Raw genomic sequence first — 15,803 nt, forward strand, 5'->3', positions numbered from 1 at the left:
TCCAGGCTGGCGTGTCCTGCTGCCGTGTAGGTAGCGCTGGAGGCTGTCCGGGGTCTGGGCAGTATGCTTTGCTGCCTTTTTAGAACCTGTGGCCTTGATTTGTAAGCATTGATTTGAAGCAGTATTCATTTAGTACATAGCCTCTGCAAGATGGAAATTTAGTGCATAGACATCTTCATTTTTATTTAAAAAGAGGAGAAAACATATGCAATGGGTATATTTTTGTTTGTTTGTCTTTTGCTTATTAATTCCAGTACTTCTTGATCCTTTGCTTTAGGAATGACTGTGTTAAGTTCTCTGTTCATAACTCTGTGTGTCTTTAGGACTCTGGGTTGTCTGTCTCAGGTCTGCCCAGGACCAAGGCATTCCCACAAGAAGAGTTGGGGACAGGACAGAGATTGTCAGTGAGCAAATCAGGACCAGATTCTGCCTCTGCCTTCATATGTAGATGCTGACTCTTTTGAAAGAACTACAGTAAAGTCACTTGTGGGTTGACCCACATGCCCTTCTTCTAAAACGTATCAACCAGATAACTGTGCGGGGGTGGGGAGGCTACCCCATTCCCATTCTCCAGTAGTTGTTGACCTAAAGCTTGCATTCTGTCATGTGCCTGTGAGTCATAATAGCAATTGTAGAAAGAGTGGGGAAAGAAAAGAAAAGGGGAGCAGCATGTTCATCAGGATGTGAGAAATTGCACTTTGCTTTTATTAAAAAAAAAAAAAGTTAGGCTGAGATTCATTCATTCATTGCTGCACTGTGGGTGTCACCAGGAGTCCAGCACTGCTCTCAGCTCTGCACGTGCAGAGGCTAGGTGGTCACCTCACCTGAACATCATTAGACCCAGGGGAAACTTGTCCGCGCGACCCTGACTGACTGTCATCAACTCAGTAGCCATTTGTTGAGTGCCTGCTACCTCCAACAGCAGCCAGGTGCCTGGGTACAGAAGACACTAAATAAATGTTAAAGTATTGATGCAGGATGCTTTATTTGGCCCTGGGGTGAGGAGAAAATGGACATGAACAAAGCACAGTCCTGGTCTCCTTGAGGCTCTCGATCCAGGGATAGACAAGAAGACAATGAGCTATAAGTCAAGTTGACTGCAGGGAGTGTCATAAAGGAGATAGGAAGTTCTGTGGAAGTACAAAGGGTTGAGGGAGGCGGAGGACAGAGAGGAATGAGGGGAAGTAAGCAGGCAAGGGCAGTACCCAGAGGAGAGGGATGCCAGCAATGGGAAGAGGAGCAGAGCCGGGTGGGCACCAGTTGCATTTGAGGAACTTGGAGCAATGCCCTCGGGCAAGGAGTCCAGATGAGTGCCGAGGGGTGAGGTGGAAGACCGGCTGGAGCCCATAGTCTTTCTGAAGACACTGGGACCATCGGAGGTTTTGAGCAGGGAGTACAGCATGGGATTCTTTGTGGTTTAGGAAGAGGAGTTGAAGAGGATGGATTGGAGCTGGGCGAGTGCCATGGGGAGACTGCTGCAGCGGGTTATTGGATAAATGACAGGGCTTGACCGAGGGCAGTGGAAATGAAATGGAGGTTATTCAAGAATGATTTGTATTTGAAAGCCAGTCTGTGAATTTATAATGGGCATGAACCTACCCAACCACTCGAATGATTAGGTCAGCTGGCCAGAAGACAGCTTTTTAAATTGAAGTACATTAATAATCAAAGGATTATTCAGTGAAAATGGAGTTAAGGCAAAAGGAGTTGGATGATCTGAAAGGACTTTTTACTCCATCTGTAGCCGCTTTTACACAGCAGAAGTAATACAGCTTCGGCTCTGGCGAGTTGTTCCTCTTTTCTGGAGAGATCCTCGACCTGCCACAGCAGGAGGAACTGCTCCTCTGCCAGCACTGGAGAGAGGCTGGCTGGAGGTGCATTCGAGGATCTTTGGTTGCAAGACAGGGAACTCACACATCGATAAGCAAGTCAAATGGGAAATAATTATAAGGAAGAGGAATCTTCCAGCCCAAATACTAGAAAGGCAACCAGACCTCATGGGGCTTAGAATATCGTCAGGCACTTTCTCCTCTCCTCTCCCCTTCTTCCATGCCCCCTGGGAATCTACTTTCTTCTTCCTCCAGACACGTTGGCCTTTCTGTTCCTATCCACTTGCATGGGCCCCATTATAACTGCTCCAAAATGGTGGCCTTGACCCTTGGTCTTTCCAGACTCACAGTCTGTTCCTCACAGCTGACCCAGTTTCTGTGTCTCAAGTACTAATACTAGAGGGGAGAATCCAGTTGGTCCAGGTTGGGTAGGGAGACTCTCCCTAATCAAGTCATACAGAAAATGTGATAAGATGGATTCTTTGAGAAAAAACAATTATAGTAAACACTGGATAACTCTAGGATACTGGTGTTCTCGTTCAGCTCTTCTAGACTTCATGAATAATTCAGTGTACTAGTTGTCTTTTGCTGTATAACAAAGTACTCCAAGACTTACCAGCTTAAAACAAGTGCTTATTATAATACAGTTCTGTGGGTTCAGAACCCAGGAACAGCTTCCATGAATGTTTCTGCCTCAGGGTTTCTCATGAGACTGTAGTCCAGCTGTGCCCTGGGGCTGTAATCCTGTGAAGGGTGGGCTGGGGGGGTGATCTGCTTCCATGACCCAGAGAAAGCCTCCTTTCCTCACTGGCTGTTGGCTGGAGACCTCATTTCCTGGCTCTGTGGGTCTCCCTGTCTCTGCATAGGTTGGGTATCCTTAGGACGAGGCATCTGACTTCCCCTCCAGTGTTCCAGAAAGAGCCCCTAAAATGGAAGCTGCAGCCTTTTATAACCTAACCTCACAAATGATAATCACTTCTGTCCTATTCCATTGGTCACACAGACCAAGCTTGGTATAGCATGGGAGGAGGATACACAAAGGCAAGAATGCCAAGAGATGAGGCTCTTTGGGAATTATCTTGAAGATTAGTTATCATATTCAATCAACAAACATGTATTTAGTGCCTACTTGTGTGCCAGGTGCTAGGAATGGACAGCTGTGTGACACAGAGTTCTTGTCCTTGAGGAGCTCACGATGGTAGTGGGAAGACTTATAAAAACACCACCACTGTGTCCCCTGAGCCGCCACACTTATCCTAATAAAATTTAGATCTGCTCATAGCAGTTAACCATCCTCAAGTGAATCCCCTTTTTACTTTATTTTATTTGGTGTGGGGGGGTGGTAATTAGGTTTATTTATTTGTTTTTACTGAAGGTACTGGGGATCGAACCCAGGACCTCATGAATGCTAGACATGCGTTCTACCACTCCCCTTAAGTGAGGCCCCTTTTTGCCCAGATGGAATTTTTGGTTTTGTTTTTGTTTTTTTCTGAAAATTTTTAAATCACCACCACAGTAAGAAATACATTTTACATTGCAAATCAGTACATAGACACCTTTATAATGGAAATAAACTTCACAAAAGAGTTTACACCCTCACTATCCACGATGTATTAGATATTTTCTATTCTAGGCAGTTTCAGTTTTTATGAAAGCCGGTCCAAGTCTCATAGATTTCGCAATCAGTCACATTGTGACCTGCAGTGTGGAAAACGCAGCCTAAAGAATCATCCATGCTCTTGGCCATGAGCAACAAAGCCCCTCACCATCTATCTGTCTGGAGGTACCCCCCCCCCCCAATTTATATTGATTAATGACTCCCCTACCTAAAGTTCCTCCACCTGGAGCTCTCTCCTCTCCTTCCCCTCACGGTTTGGAGAACTCTTATTCATCCTTTAAAACCCAGCTCTTAAGTGACTCGTCTTCCCCGCTCTCCTTGGACGGAGTTGCCTGCTCCGTCCCCTGGCCCCCAGAGCATTCCACCACACTTGATGCCATCCCTCCTCCACTCCCAGCCTGTCTTAGGGCCAGCGCCCCCAGCCCACACCGTATTTTCACTGAATCTCAGTACGTTTAGGAGGACACTGAGCAAATTAGCATCACACAAATGACGATGCCGCAAATGAGCGGTGCGCAGAGTTGGGGGGTGTTGCAGGCAGGTTTCCTGTCTATGGAGCCACGTGCTGCAGAAAAGGGAGCCCTCCCCCTGCGGCCCGCTGTCTCCCCCGCGCATCCATCGCAGGTACAGTTCGCACCGGAACTTGCTGCCCGGGTTCGTTACCGCGGTTCCTTTTTGCTGCTCTGGTTTCTTTTTGGTTTTGTTCTTGTTTTTTCCCTACTTTTTTCATGTGCTTGTGTTGATGGGCACAGCCTAGTGAGACGTGGGGCTCTAGGCAGCACAGATAGAAAGGCCTCTATATCTGCACCCGCCCTGCGGGAGGGGAGGTTTCCTTTCTGAAGTGGTACGGAAGGAGGGTTTTGAGGTTTTTGAATATTTGCTTTAAGTATCTAAGTAAGAGATTTGTTTGCCCACATTTGTACTATCTTGGCAAGCTAGCAACCAGACAAAATATTTTCTGATTGGTTTTGCCTATACGTGGTTTTTGTTTTTGAGAGGAAGAAAAATTTACACCTTGGTTAAATTGTAGTGAAATACAGCAGCTTTTTTTTTTTTTTTTTTAATTGCTGTTAACTTAAGGGTTGAAGCTAATATGATTTCCAGGCTCAGCCTCTTGGGAGACGCTGATGGACTATTCTGTGAACCATAACCAGAAATGGAAAAAAAAAATTAGACACAAGCAAAAGCAATCAAATTATTCCTTCTCCAATATTCTAATTTCTGCATTTGTCAACGGTTGGGTAACTGCCCAGATATGCTGACTTCCTTGTGGTGTGTGCATATTTGGGGGAGGAAAATGGGGGGTGAAGACAGACTGTAAACAGATCATTACTGTAGATTGTTATAAATAGTGTAATAGAGTACGTATTACATGCATAGAGAAGGGAGTCACTTATTCACTTTAAGCAGTATTTTTCAAATGAGGAGTGCCTCCATTAGTGGATCATGAAATCCATTATAAGGTGGCAAACAGCATGTTTTTAAATGGGATAGTAAAATGAAATAGATCAAGTTGCATCCTCCATAGTGAGCTTAGATATTGTTTTCTGAAACCTTCGTTTCAGTTATATAATTGCATTGTAATGTGAAATCTCTTGAGATTGAGTCTCAGGCAAAGATGTTTGAAAGCCACCGATGTAGGGGATGGAGGAAGGCTTCCTGGAGGAGCTGGCATTTGAACTGGACCTTGGAGAATGGTGGGAATGGTGGGTTTGCCCCAGAAGCAGAAGGGCATTCCAGGCAGAAGGAAAAGTATATACCCAAATGGAGACCTTTGTTTGCAGGCTGGTATTCTCTGTGATTGGACTGCAGGGTTCGGGGAGAGGAGCGGCTGGGGGGGTGCACCTGGGAGGGCAGGTGGAGCTAATGACACTAGAAAATACAAATAATATCAGGACCTCAGTTCTCCCCCAAAATTCCATTTCTCCAGTGATGGGTTTGGCCTTGGGAGTCTGTATTTCTAATAAGCTTCCCCAGGCAGTGAGGTGCTGATGGAGGTATGATATGACCAACACTGGGTTTTTAAAAGGTGATTTTTTTTTTTTTGGTAGTCATTTAGACAGAAGAATAATTGGAGGGGAGTAAAAGTGGGAGGCCGAGCAAGAGATGAGGACCTGCATTTAGGTGAGGCAGTTGGTGGAGGAGACAGGCTGGATTCGAGGGAGATTTTGGAGGTGGGTTACATGGGTTAAGGGAGGTAAGAGAATAAGAGGGAATCATAGATGATCCTAAAACATGTAGAGAGTATATGTCCTTTGCTCTGATTGCACACCTGCTGATTGTCTTAGTCCTGACTAAAGTTAATGTGACTCACAAGGGACTGATCAATATACCCAACTGCTAATTGATTGGCATGATTTACAGTGAAGGAAATGTCTAAACTTTTTTGGGGTACAAAAGGACTTGAACCTTTGCTCAGTGTTAGAGTACCTGGGAAATGGCACTAGTAATTAGAAGATTTAGGAAAGAGAGAATTATATGGTTTGAGGAGTATTTCCTGAGTTCTCAAGTTGCCTGATTAACTTTCCTGTGCTCATATAAGAATGTGGCTCTTTAGAGATCAAAATACTCATGGAGGTGATACAGTGTCTCTACTCCCTCAGTTTTTTTCCTTCAGTGTTGAGGATATATCTTGGTGCCTGCTTAGTACCTGCTTATTTCTTTGTCCTCTACTTGTATTTATGAGTCACCTTTAGGGGTGGTCCCTTCCTCAGATGTCTTACTTCTTAGTAGTTTCATTTTCAGGATGGACACTGACATTTATTGAGCAAGCCCTTTGCATAGGTATCCTATCTTGAAGGCTCACCAAATTCTGAGCTTATGAGACCTCTTCTGCTGCCTCTACAATCAACCATCCTCCTGGGCCTGGTGGAGTGGAAAGATGCTCTGTTTAGGAGAGGTTGGGAGTTGTGGCAGAGCCCCACAGGGGTCTGGGGGCTGGTGAGGGCTGCCGCCCAGCCATGCCTTCCAGAGGCACGTGGTGTCCCCCTAACCTGATGACTGTCCTCCCCCTCACACACTCTGTGGGGGAGCAGGCTGGATGTGGGAGACAGCAAGGCCAGTGGGAGTGCTGATGACTTTTTTTTCCCCCAACAGTTCTGCTATACTCCTTATCCTTGTACTAGAAGCTTGTAGGAGTTCAGATTTTTTTTTTTAAGTCTGTCAAGGAAAATAACCAGCTTGAAATGTGTCATGACTAGAATAACCTTAGTCTCTACAAAGATGATTTAAAGTGTTTATGTTCATCTATCAAATAAAATAATAATGTAGGCAAGGTATTGAAAACATTTGTAATCACTCCAGTCAATTGCTTATTTACCATTGCTTTGAAAACAATTCCACATTATTTCTAATAATAGTATTAACCACAACAATAATGGCAACTATTATTAAATATTCACTGTAACACCAGGCACTAAAGCAAGGGACTTGCGTATCTCGGATCATTTAACTCTCCCCCTACTGACCTGAGGTACAGGTATTATCACGTTCTTCTTACATATGAGTAAACTGAGGTGAGAGAAGTTAAAAAAAAAAAAATAGGCCAAGGTCACATGGCTAAAAAGTGGCAATTATAAAGCTCTAACTGATGAGAGAGAGAGGAAGAACTTGTAAGTCATTAGGCAATACTGCCTGGGATCAACTGGGCAATGGTTTTATGTGGTTTAGGGAAACTTACTGTATTATTTGCTTTCTATATGTGTGTGTGTGTGTGTGTGTGTGTGTGTGTGTGTGTGTGTGTGTGTGTGTGTGTGTGTCTAGGTAGAGATACACTTATCCCTTGTATTCTTATACATCTGTGGACTGGGCTATTTTTCTTTTATTCTGCAAGTATTGGCTGCAAGCTAATTATATACAAAATAATCTGGTAGGCCCTTAGAAAATAAAGCGCCCTTGAGGAGCTCCCTATCCAGGAGAGAACCTAAGTGAGATATATTTGGTTGAATCATGTGTGATTACTATTGGAAATTTACATGGGAAGATTTTATGTGGTTCAACCTGACACATAACTAAAGTGAGGTGGAAGAATATTCGCTGAATGTACTGACTTCTCATTATGTTTCAGACACCATACTAAATATTTTCTGTGAACTGGTTCCTGAATCCTTAAAATAACTCTCAGATGTGAGCACTATAATTATCCCCGTTTTATAGATGAGGAAGTTGAAGCTGTGAGGGGTGAAGTGACTTGCCCAGAGCCACACACCTGGTGTGTGACAAAGGTGGAATTTGACCCCAGGTCAGTCTGAGTACAGAGCCAGTGCATTTAAGCCTCAGAATATAAATACCTCAATAGGTACAGATAAAAGTATGTACCTGTATCTTATTTATACACATTGAGAACTTCAAAAGTTTTGTTTCACAAATGCTGTTTAGAGCACTTGCTAACTCAATGGGTATATTTCAGATTTCTGTGATCTGGACACATCTGATCATGCATATCACCAGTTAATCTCCAGCATTTGCATTCTCCCCCTCTGAGAATGGCCAACCAACCCAGGGGAACATTTGGAGGAAGAACACAAGAAAACAGAAACATTTGCACTTTCATTTGTTAAGTGGACATTGGGCCTGTTTGTTTAGAGGCCCAATGCTAGAACATTTCAATTATAATTACATCTTTTTCTTTTTCTGTGTCCAGTTGCCCTTCTTTGTGGGTCACATACACAGATGGAAACCATAGGAGTGACCATTTAATTGTACATAATTAAATTGTAGGCAACACAAATTATTTGCATATAGTCAAGCCATTTTAAGAATTTTCCTCTTTAAAGATTTCCTTATCTTGCATTCAAATACAAAAATCCTGTCTCTATAAACCATAACTTAAAACTTTATGTATAAAGGCATATACCTTATTTAAAATGTTCTTTTATCCACATGGGAAAAAAATTAAGAAGTTGTTTTTGTTTTATTTTTAAATGATTTCAATTTTGGTGTTACCTGGTAAATCTGAGATTCTCCCCACTGCTGTCCCAGTATATCGTGACACCCCCCCCCCCATATTTTAAATTAGATTTGATGACTAGCACTCTCAAAGTAGGTCTTCCCTAATTAGAGGGTGGTCCCCTCTGCCTATGCCACACCACTGAACTTTGAGTCTATTGAAACATCAGGGACTGCTTGTTCCCAGGATCCTTTTGGGGCCTTGAAGAGAGGGTGAGTTACAGAGTCAACCAGGCCTGGGTTCCCCCACCAGCCTTTAGACCGATGACCTCAGGCAGATTAGTGAAACCACTGGGAGCATTATCTGCAAAAAATCTGGACAATTAAACACAATTCTATGGGTCTACATGAAGTTTCATGCAAAAAGGTACAATATAGTAATAAAGTATCTAGAATAATGCCTGGTGGCACTTAGTAGGCCCTCAATAAATGTCAGTGCTTCATTAAAAAGTCTACAATGTCCTATACTCTTCATGGGTATATAAATTCAGTTTTAGTAGGTGATCTTTCAGTCAGATTTGTGTTTCTTAGGGGTTTTGGCCTACTTAGGAGAACAGCTTTCTGAAATCCATTAATATTTCTTTGGAGCTGTGGAGCAACAGCTGTAAAACTTGCCTGGTGGGCCCTAATTGCGAATAATCCATGGACTCTTTTGAAATGTAATTCTTCAAAATGTGTATTATAATTAAACTCCAGCCAATCCAAAGGCACTTTAAAACATGTTTCGAAATTTCTCAAGCCAATTAGAAAACTGGTTGGTCCAACTGTCAAGTGTAGAGAAATATGCTAATTTATGCAAAAACTACTGTTCCAGGAAGGCCTTGGCTGATTGTGAAGCACAATACACATCTGAGAAAACACCTCCATGATACTATGTGATACTAAATCACTGTATTATTCAGGCACATATAAATACAAAGCACACATTGTGAATGAGAGAGTGGCAGTTACTAGAACAAGATATGGTTTGTTTTTTTAAAAGATCTTCTATTTTGAATATCACAACATTGTATGCCAACCTTGACATATCTATTTTGTGCAATAAAATAGTAATAGTTACAGTATCCTTATAAAAGCAAGCAAGGTGTGCTACTATGAAATGCTAAGGTGATATTGTATTAGAAACTAACCAATTTCAGTTAAATAATTTAAATCTAGGGATAATTTTATATGGAACTCATCAAATATCTGGGGGACATGGGTTTGAGCATTCTGTTTATTCAGCTATATGTATTACAAACTAACTTAAAATAATTTTAGAATATTTCTGGAGCTTACTTAAGATTTTTAAAAATCTGATTCACCTGCTCATGCAATTCATCTTTTCCTTGATGTTTATGTAAAATAAAAGACAACAATCCCCCAACTATATTTTTGTGGGCATTTACAGGAAAAATAAATGTAATCAACCTAGACCACAAAGGCCCCCACTCCCAATCCACACTGTCATAATTAACATTTATTTAACTACTCTGGGTGCTGGATGGTTTATGGAGATGTCTCAACATTCGAGATTTGAGATTAAAAACAGTGATAATTATACTTGGACTAGGACTAAAGAGTGTTAAAAGGTTGGATAGCTCTCTCCCTCTTTTTTTTAACCCGTTTCATTTCACTGAATGTCTTTTTAAGGCTGGGGATCACGTAATGAAAATTCGACAAATGTGGTGATAAAGGATATCTGTAAAATGAGAAAGCAGTGGGAATTGGATATTTTGAGAGTGACTTAGCTCCTCACCTTCATCTTGGCCGCTTAAGTTTTTTGTTTGTTTTTTTCTTTTCTTTATAATGTCGACACACAGGTTTACAGATAAGGTTTCACAGCATTTTGGAATGTAAAGAGGGTGTTGCAAAGGAAAGCTTAGTAGATACAAAAGTTAGAATGAATCAGTTACTTGCCATATAACTAAGTTAAAAGTGATGTTTTCGTTTTTTTTTTAAAGAAACGTATGCAAAAAAGGTTTAATGGGACTTGGTCTAATTAGAGTTCTAAACAAATACTGTGTTTTTTGTTTTTAACCACCCCCCACCGCGTCGAGCTAAAACTGGAGAGTGTGTGTGTGCGTGTTTGTGTGTGTGTGTGTGTGTGTGCGTGTATGTGTGTGTGTGTGCAGGGCGCCTGCGGAGAATAGCACGCATCTTGTAGATCTTTAAAAAAAAAAAAAGCCAAAAAACCCTGTTTCTTGAATAAACCACTACATTTCTTGAAGTTAAAAAGAATCCCAAAGGAAACAGGAATTAACAGCTCTGGAGCTTGATTTTTCTTTAAAGAAACATTTTTTTTAATTAAAAAATTCTAATCTCCACATTTTTTGCTAGGCAAGAACCGAAGTTTGGAGGTAGACGAGCAAGCGAGCGGTTTGCCCGGGCGCAGAGCATGAAGGCCGGGCGGGCGCGGGGAGCGGGCGCCCGCCGCCCGGCGCGGGGGTGAGCGAGAGAGAGAGCGGAGCGCGTGTGGCCGGCGCCGCTCGGCCGGGAGCTCCCGCGCCCGCGCCCCGCGCCCCGCGCCCGCCGCCGCCGCCGCCGCCCCTGGTGCGATGGCGCAGAAACCCCGTTGACAAGGCACTGCTTTTTCATGACGGTGAGTTTCCCTTTGAGTGTATTATAATTTTGTGATAAAAATTTCAAGGAGAAAAAAAAACACACACAACCTCCTTCCTCTGCCTCTTTCCTTCGGGGAGGGGAAATGCGAGGGAGGGGGGGCTAGAGATCTATTTCCAGACAGATAGAAAAGAAAGAGGAGCAAATTAAACACCGAGTTGCCAAAACCAGGATATTAGGTTTCAGCCCAGAGAGCTATTGGCTAAGGCTGTGTTTTTTTTTTTGGGGGGGGGGTTGTGGGTGGGTGATGGTGGTGGTGGGTGGATGTTTAATGGACACGGAGAAAAGGGGAATCGAGTGTTTATGCCTTTCCTAGCGATGCCCGGGCCCCGGGAAGACCAAGTTCAGTGTCTCAGGCGGGGGCGCGGGCGGGCAGGGGGCGGCGGGGCCGGGCTGGGGGCGCCTCGGCGGGGTGGGGGCCCCAGCGCCTTTTTTTTTTTTTCCCTTTCCGCGGATGCAAATTTCTGGAGCGGGGAGAGGGAGAGCCTGGGAAGGGGGTGGCGTGGCGGTTGGTGGTGGGGAGGAGAGGGGAGGGAAGCCTTTTAATGACTCATTGATTGAGCCGGTTTAAAATTAGTTGTGTGTGCGAGTGTGAGTGTGTTTCCGCCCCCCCCCCCCCCCGTAGCCGCCGGGAGCCGGGAAGGAGGGAGCGAGGCTCGGCGAGGGGAGGACGGCGCGGCGGGGCCGCGAGCAGGGGGCAGGGAGGGCCAGGAGTGACGGCGGGCGAGGAAGAAAAATAAGCTTTTCCAATCTCCTCCCCTCGGTTTTACCCCCCTCGTTTCTTTTCTCTCTTGGAAGCTCTTGGGTGTGAATCGCATTTTTTTCTTCTCGGCAAAATGGACCCCGCGTCTTGAGGGGGAGGGGAGCGGGTGGGAGGGAGGCGACGGCCGGGACAGGGTTTATTTTTCATCCTGGCTTCCTCCTCCTTCCCTCCGCTCCTGCGGGCTGCCGCGGCGGAGAGAGCGGGGCCGGGCCGGGCCGCGGCAGGGAGAGCTCGGGGCCGGCCTGCCGCCGCGGCCCGGTGCCCAGTTCCCGGTCCAGCCCAGTTCTCGGTGCGCGCCTGCCGGCTGCACCGGCCCTTCCCGGTCGCCTCGCTGCCTGGGCCCGAAGCAGCGCCGACGACCCGCGGCCGGGCCCTGGCGAGCCTTTGCGCCGCGCGGAGGACCCACGGCCCAGCCAGGCGCCTCCTTCGGGGCCCGCGCGACCAGTCTGAAGAGACAAGAGGCTGGGTGGCACTCTTTTGGCCGAGAGTGCGCGGGCCTGACGCGGTTCTCGCCCTCCCCCCGGATCGCTCCGGATGCGGGTTCTTGCGGGGTTGTGTGGGGTGGGGTCGGGGAGCGGTTGGAAGGCGCTAAGATGGCGCTGGGCCTGGCCCGTCGCCAGAGCTGGTGGCGCAGTTGCTCCGCGGGCGCCATCTTCCCTGGCGGCTCGGGCGGCGCCCTTCGTGGACGCTTCGCCGGCCCGAGCGCCGGGAGGTCCGGGGTGTCGGGGCTACGTGTGCATGGGCCCGGGGCCCCCAGACTCAAAAGATGAGGCCGCCGGCCCGTAGGGGTAAGGGGCTGGGGCTGGCGGCGTCTTGTCCCTTTTACCACTTGTGTTTGAGGAAGGAAGTGGGCTGAGGGTCGAGCCTTGCAACCGAGGGGTTCCCTCCCTGAACCCGCATCCCCCCAGCCAAAATTGGAGGGGAGGGCTTTCCGTCGCCTTCCCTCGGCCTGAAACTGGACTGCTTTGTCTTCCCCGGCCTGGCTCGGGACAGGGCATGGAGGGTTTTCCTTCATCCTCCTCTAGTTAATTTTGAATAGAGTCAAACCAAGCTACAAAATTCGAGGAGAAAAAAAAAAGAAAAAGAAAGTCGAAGGCAGAGTCTGTCTGTTTTCCAGTAACATGGTTCTCTATAGTACCCACGTTAGTTTTATTTTTTTAGTTGTGTTTTCAAACAACCCTGGAGAGACATTTCTCTAGTTGTCAAATTGTGGGAAGGTGATGGGTTCCTGTCATTTGAAACTTATTGTTGGCTTTCATATTACCTATCCCAAATGATAGTAAATTAAGACAGTTTCTTAGAACTCTGATCTGAAAAATTAAAGTCGCCTTGAAACACTCCCGAGACTTTTTTCCTCTCCCTTTCTAAAAAGAAATAGTTGCACTTTGTTTTGGATCATCTCTTTCTCATCAGTATCAGACGTCTTCATTCTCCCACTTATTGTCTCCTTAAAAGCATCCATATAAGTATTTATATGCCCTGTACTAGCTGTGTATTAAGATATGTGTGGGTTTTAACTTTGTTTTCAATTGTTACTGAAAAGATTCTTCAGAAAAAAGTCTGTAAAGCTCTAATCTCTCTAGGAGTCCACAGAGGTGGAAAGTAAATAGTTAATATCTAGTGGATAAAAGTAACATAGTGGCACCATTAAGTGTGTCCTTGTGTTTACAAACACTGTAGTAGATGTTTTAGGCCCTTTAAAACCTATCATGTATTGAACACTTTTATGCCAGGACTTTGGTGCTTTTTTTTAATGCCTGTTTGTTGTATCAGTTCTACAGTATTGATTTTTATTATCTATTTACCAGGGGAGGAACTAATAATGTTTGCCGAGGTAGTGGAGTTGTTCAAGGTCTCTTGCAGTTTTAAATGGTAGAATTGAGTGGATCCCAAAAGCTGTGTTTTTTGCCTCAATACCTGTGGTTTCCAAATCTAAGCATTAGAATCAACTGGGGAGATGTTTTACAATACAGATTTGTAACATCCATTGTTAAGGACAGATGGGGTTTTTTTTCCCCCAAAGGTCTAATGTTTTGGGCAATCTCAGTTTTAAGACTCTGACTTTCAACTTCTTGATGCTCCTGACAACCTCCAATTTTGAAATTCTGGCTCATGGCTCATGTAGGATCCCCTAAATCCAAATGTGTAGGACCCTGTAATTCTAGCGCTCTGCAGATGATTCCACTGTAGCACAGACACACATTCAGAACAGCACTATACTACACTATGCACTGTGCTGCTGGCTTTTTTGAACTGGAATGTGAGGCTTGAGGCCCATATCATTTTGAGCTTCTGCACAGTTTTATTGCTCATATTATTCTCACTTTTATTTTTCTCTGCCATTTATCAAATTTTTGAAATTTTCCTTGCAGAAAGCAAGTTTGAAGTATCCTAAGGCTTTAAAATACCAGTGCTTTTTAAAAACTATCATTTCATTCTACTGAGAATTTTGAATTGTGAAGCTGTCTTAGGTTTTGGGAAGTAGGATGGGGAAATTATTATAAACCCGTGGCTTGATGAGAACAGTATGCATATTAAAGACACAGAAGGTCAGGAAGAAACACCCAGAGCAGCTGATGAATAGCCAGCCAGACCAACATGAGAGAGAACCACGTCAGTGATGAAATCATTCACCTCTCTGGAGCAAGGACCACATACTTTAGTTACTTTGTGCTTTTATTTTTTTATTCTGAAGTCACCGTTGTATTTAGTAATTGCTCGAGAGAATGAAAACTTTGATTTTTGGTGCAGGTGTCAAAATTATATGATCTTTGCATTTATCCACACTTCTCTGTTCTTCCACATTTTGAAAAATTTTCTTAAGGGCAGCTGTTGAATACCTGTGTGCAGTCTGTTCTGTCTAGACTAGTGGGTGGGTGGAGTTCTAGTCTTTGGCTGTCCCCTGTGGTTTTTCTCCTCTTGTTTTATGTGGTGAATGCCAAAGTAATTATATTCTTTGACTAAATCCTATAAAGCTTGAAAGGAGAGGAAATCTAAAATAAACCTGCTCAGAGGGAAAGAGTAGATTCTTTATTTTAAAGTAGCCTTTAGTGGAATTCAGGACAGACAAGATCTCTGCCCTCATGGAATTTATAGTATAGTGGGGAAAATGGGAAATAAGTAAACACAAATATTCAAGATAGTTAGAGATTAAGAAAAATTAAAAGAGATTAATAATCTGGTGGAGCTACAAAAGTGTGTCATAGGGAATGGCTAGTAAGAGTCAAGAAGTGTCCCTTGAAAAGGTGACATTTGAGCGGAGACTTGAAACGTGAGCTTATATTAGCCATGTGAAAAGCTGGGGAGACATTCCTGGCCTGGGGACAAGTGCAAAGACCTGAAAGGCCCAGAAGGGCCTATATGTTAGAACGGAGAGCAGCAGGAGGAGAATGGAATGAGTTGGAGTTGGCAAGGTCACACAAGGCCTCTTGTATTAGGGTGTACAGGAGTTTGGGGGTGTTATTTTAATGAAAATGAGAAGCTATTGTAGGACTTTAATTAAGGCAGTGGTATGTGTTTTTAAATATCACTGGCTGCTCTTTGGAGGAAGAGGAAGCAGAGAGGGCAGTTAGGGGGCTAACTTGAGGTCAGCTCAAGACTGATAGTATCTTAGGCAAGTACAGTGGCAGTGAAGATGGAGCGGAGTAGATGATGGGTTTCAGGTATATTTTGGAGGTTGAATCAGTATTTGCTTAATAGGTTGGCTGTGGGAGGGAGGGAGGGATCAAGGATTCCTTCAAGTTCCTGGCCTAAGCTAAAAGTACCAATGGGTAAAGGCTGGGCAAAGGAGACTGGGAGAGTTTAGCATTAAAGCGGGACAGTGAATTATTCTTTGCAAGAAAAGAGAGAATGGTCTGCTCTGCCAAATACTGCTGAGAAGTTAAACAGTGAGGATAGAGAAATTCCACTTGGATTTGGCTGTCTTGACAAGTAGCTTCAGTGGCATATGGAGACAGAAGCCAGATTGGAATGCACTGAGAGAATGGGAGTGAGGTGAACATCAACTGCTTGCTTTGCCATAAACTGAGGACAGAAACCGCACAGC

The 15,803-nt window shown here is 44.5% G+C and overlaps 1 protein-coding gene across 3 annotated transcripts in view; it reads left to right on the top strand.

Annotated features, from left to right (window-relative positions):
• Positions 1-15,803, top strand: part of BICRAL (BRD4 interacting chromatin remodeling complex associated protein like) — an 84,538-nt gene that overhangs the window by 10,756 nt on the left and 57,979 nt on the right. For all 3 annotated transcript variants that reach the window (XM_032463094.1, XM_032463093.1, XM_032463092.1), the window contains exon 2: positions 10,714-10,975. The gene's annotated coding sequence lies outside the window, so the exon portion shown is untranslated. The remainder of the gene's footprint in view (positions 1-10,713; positions 10,976-15,803) is intronic.

Source organism: Camelus ferus, chromosome 20, assembly GCF_009834535.1.
Source record: "Camelus ferus isolate YT-003-E chromosome 20, BCGSAC_Cfer_1.0, whole genome shotgun sequence".
In the NCBI taxonomy this organism is placed as follows: domain Eukaryota; kingdom Metazoa; phylum Chordata; class Mammalia; order Artiodactyla; family Camelidae; genus Camelus; species Camelus ferus.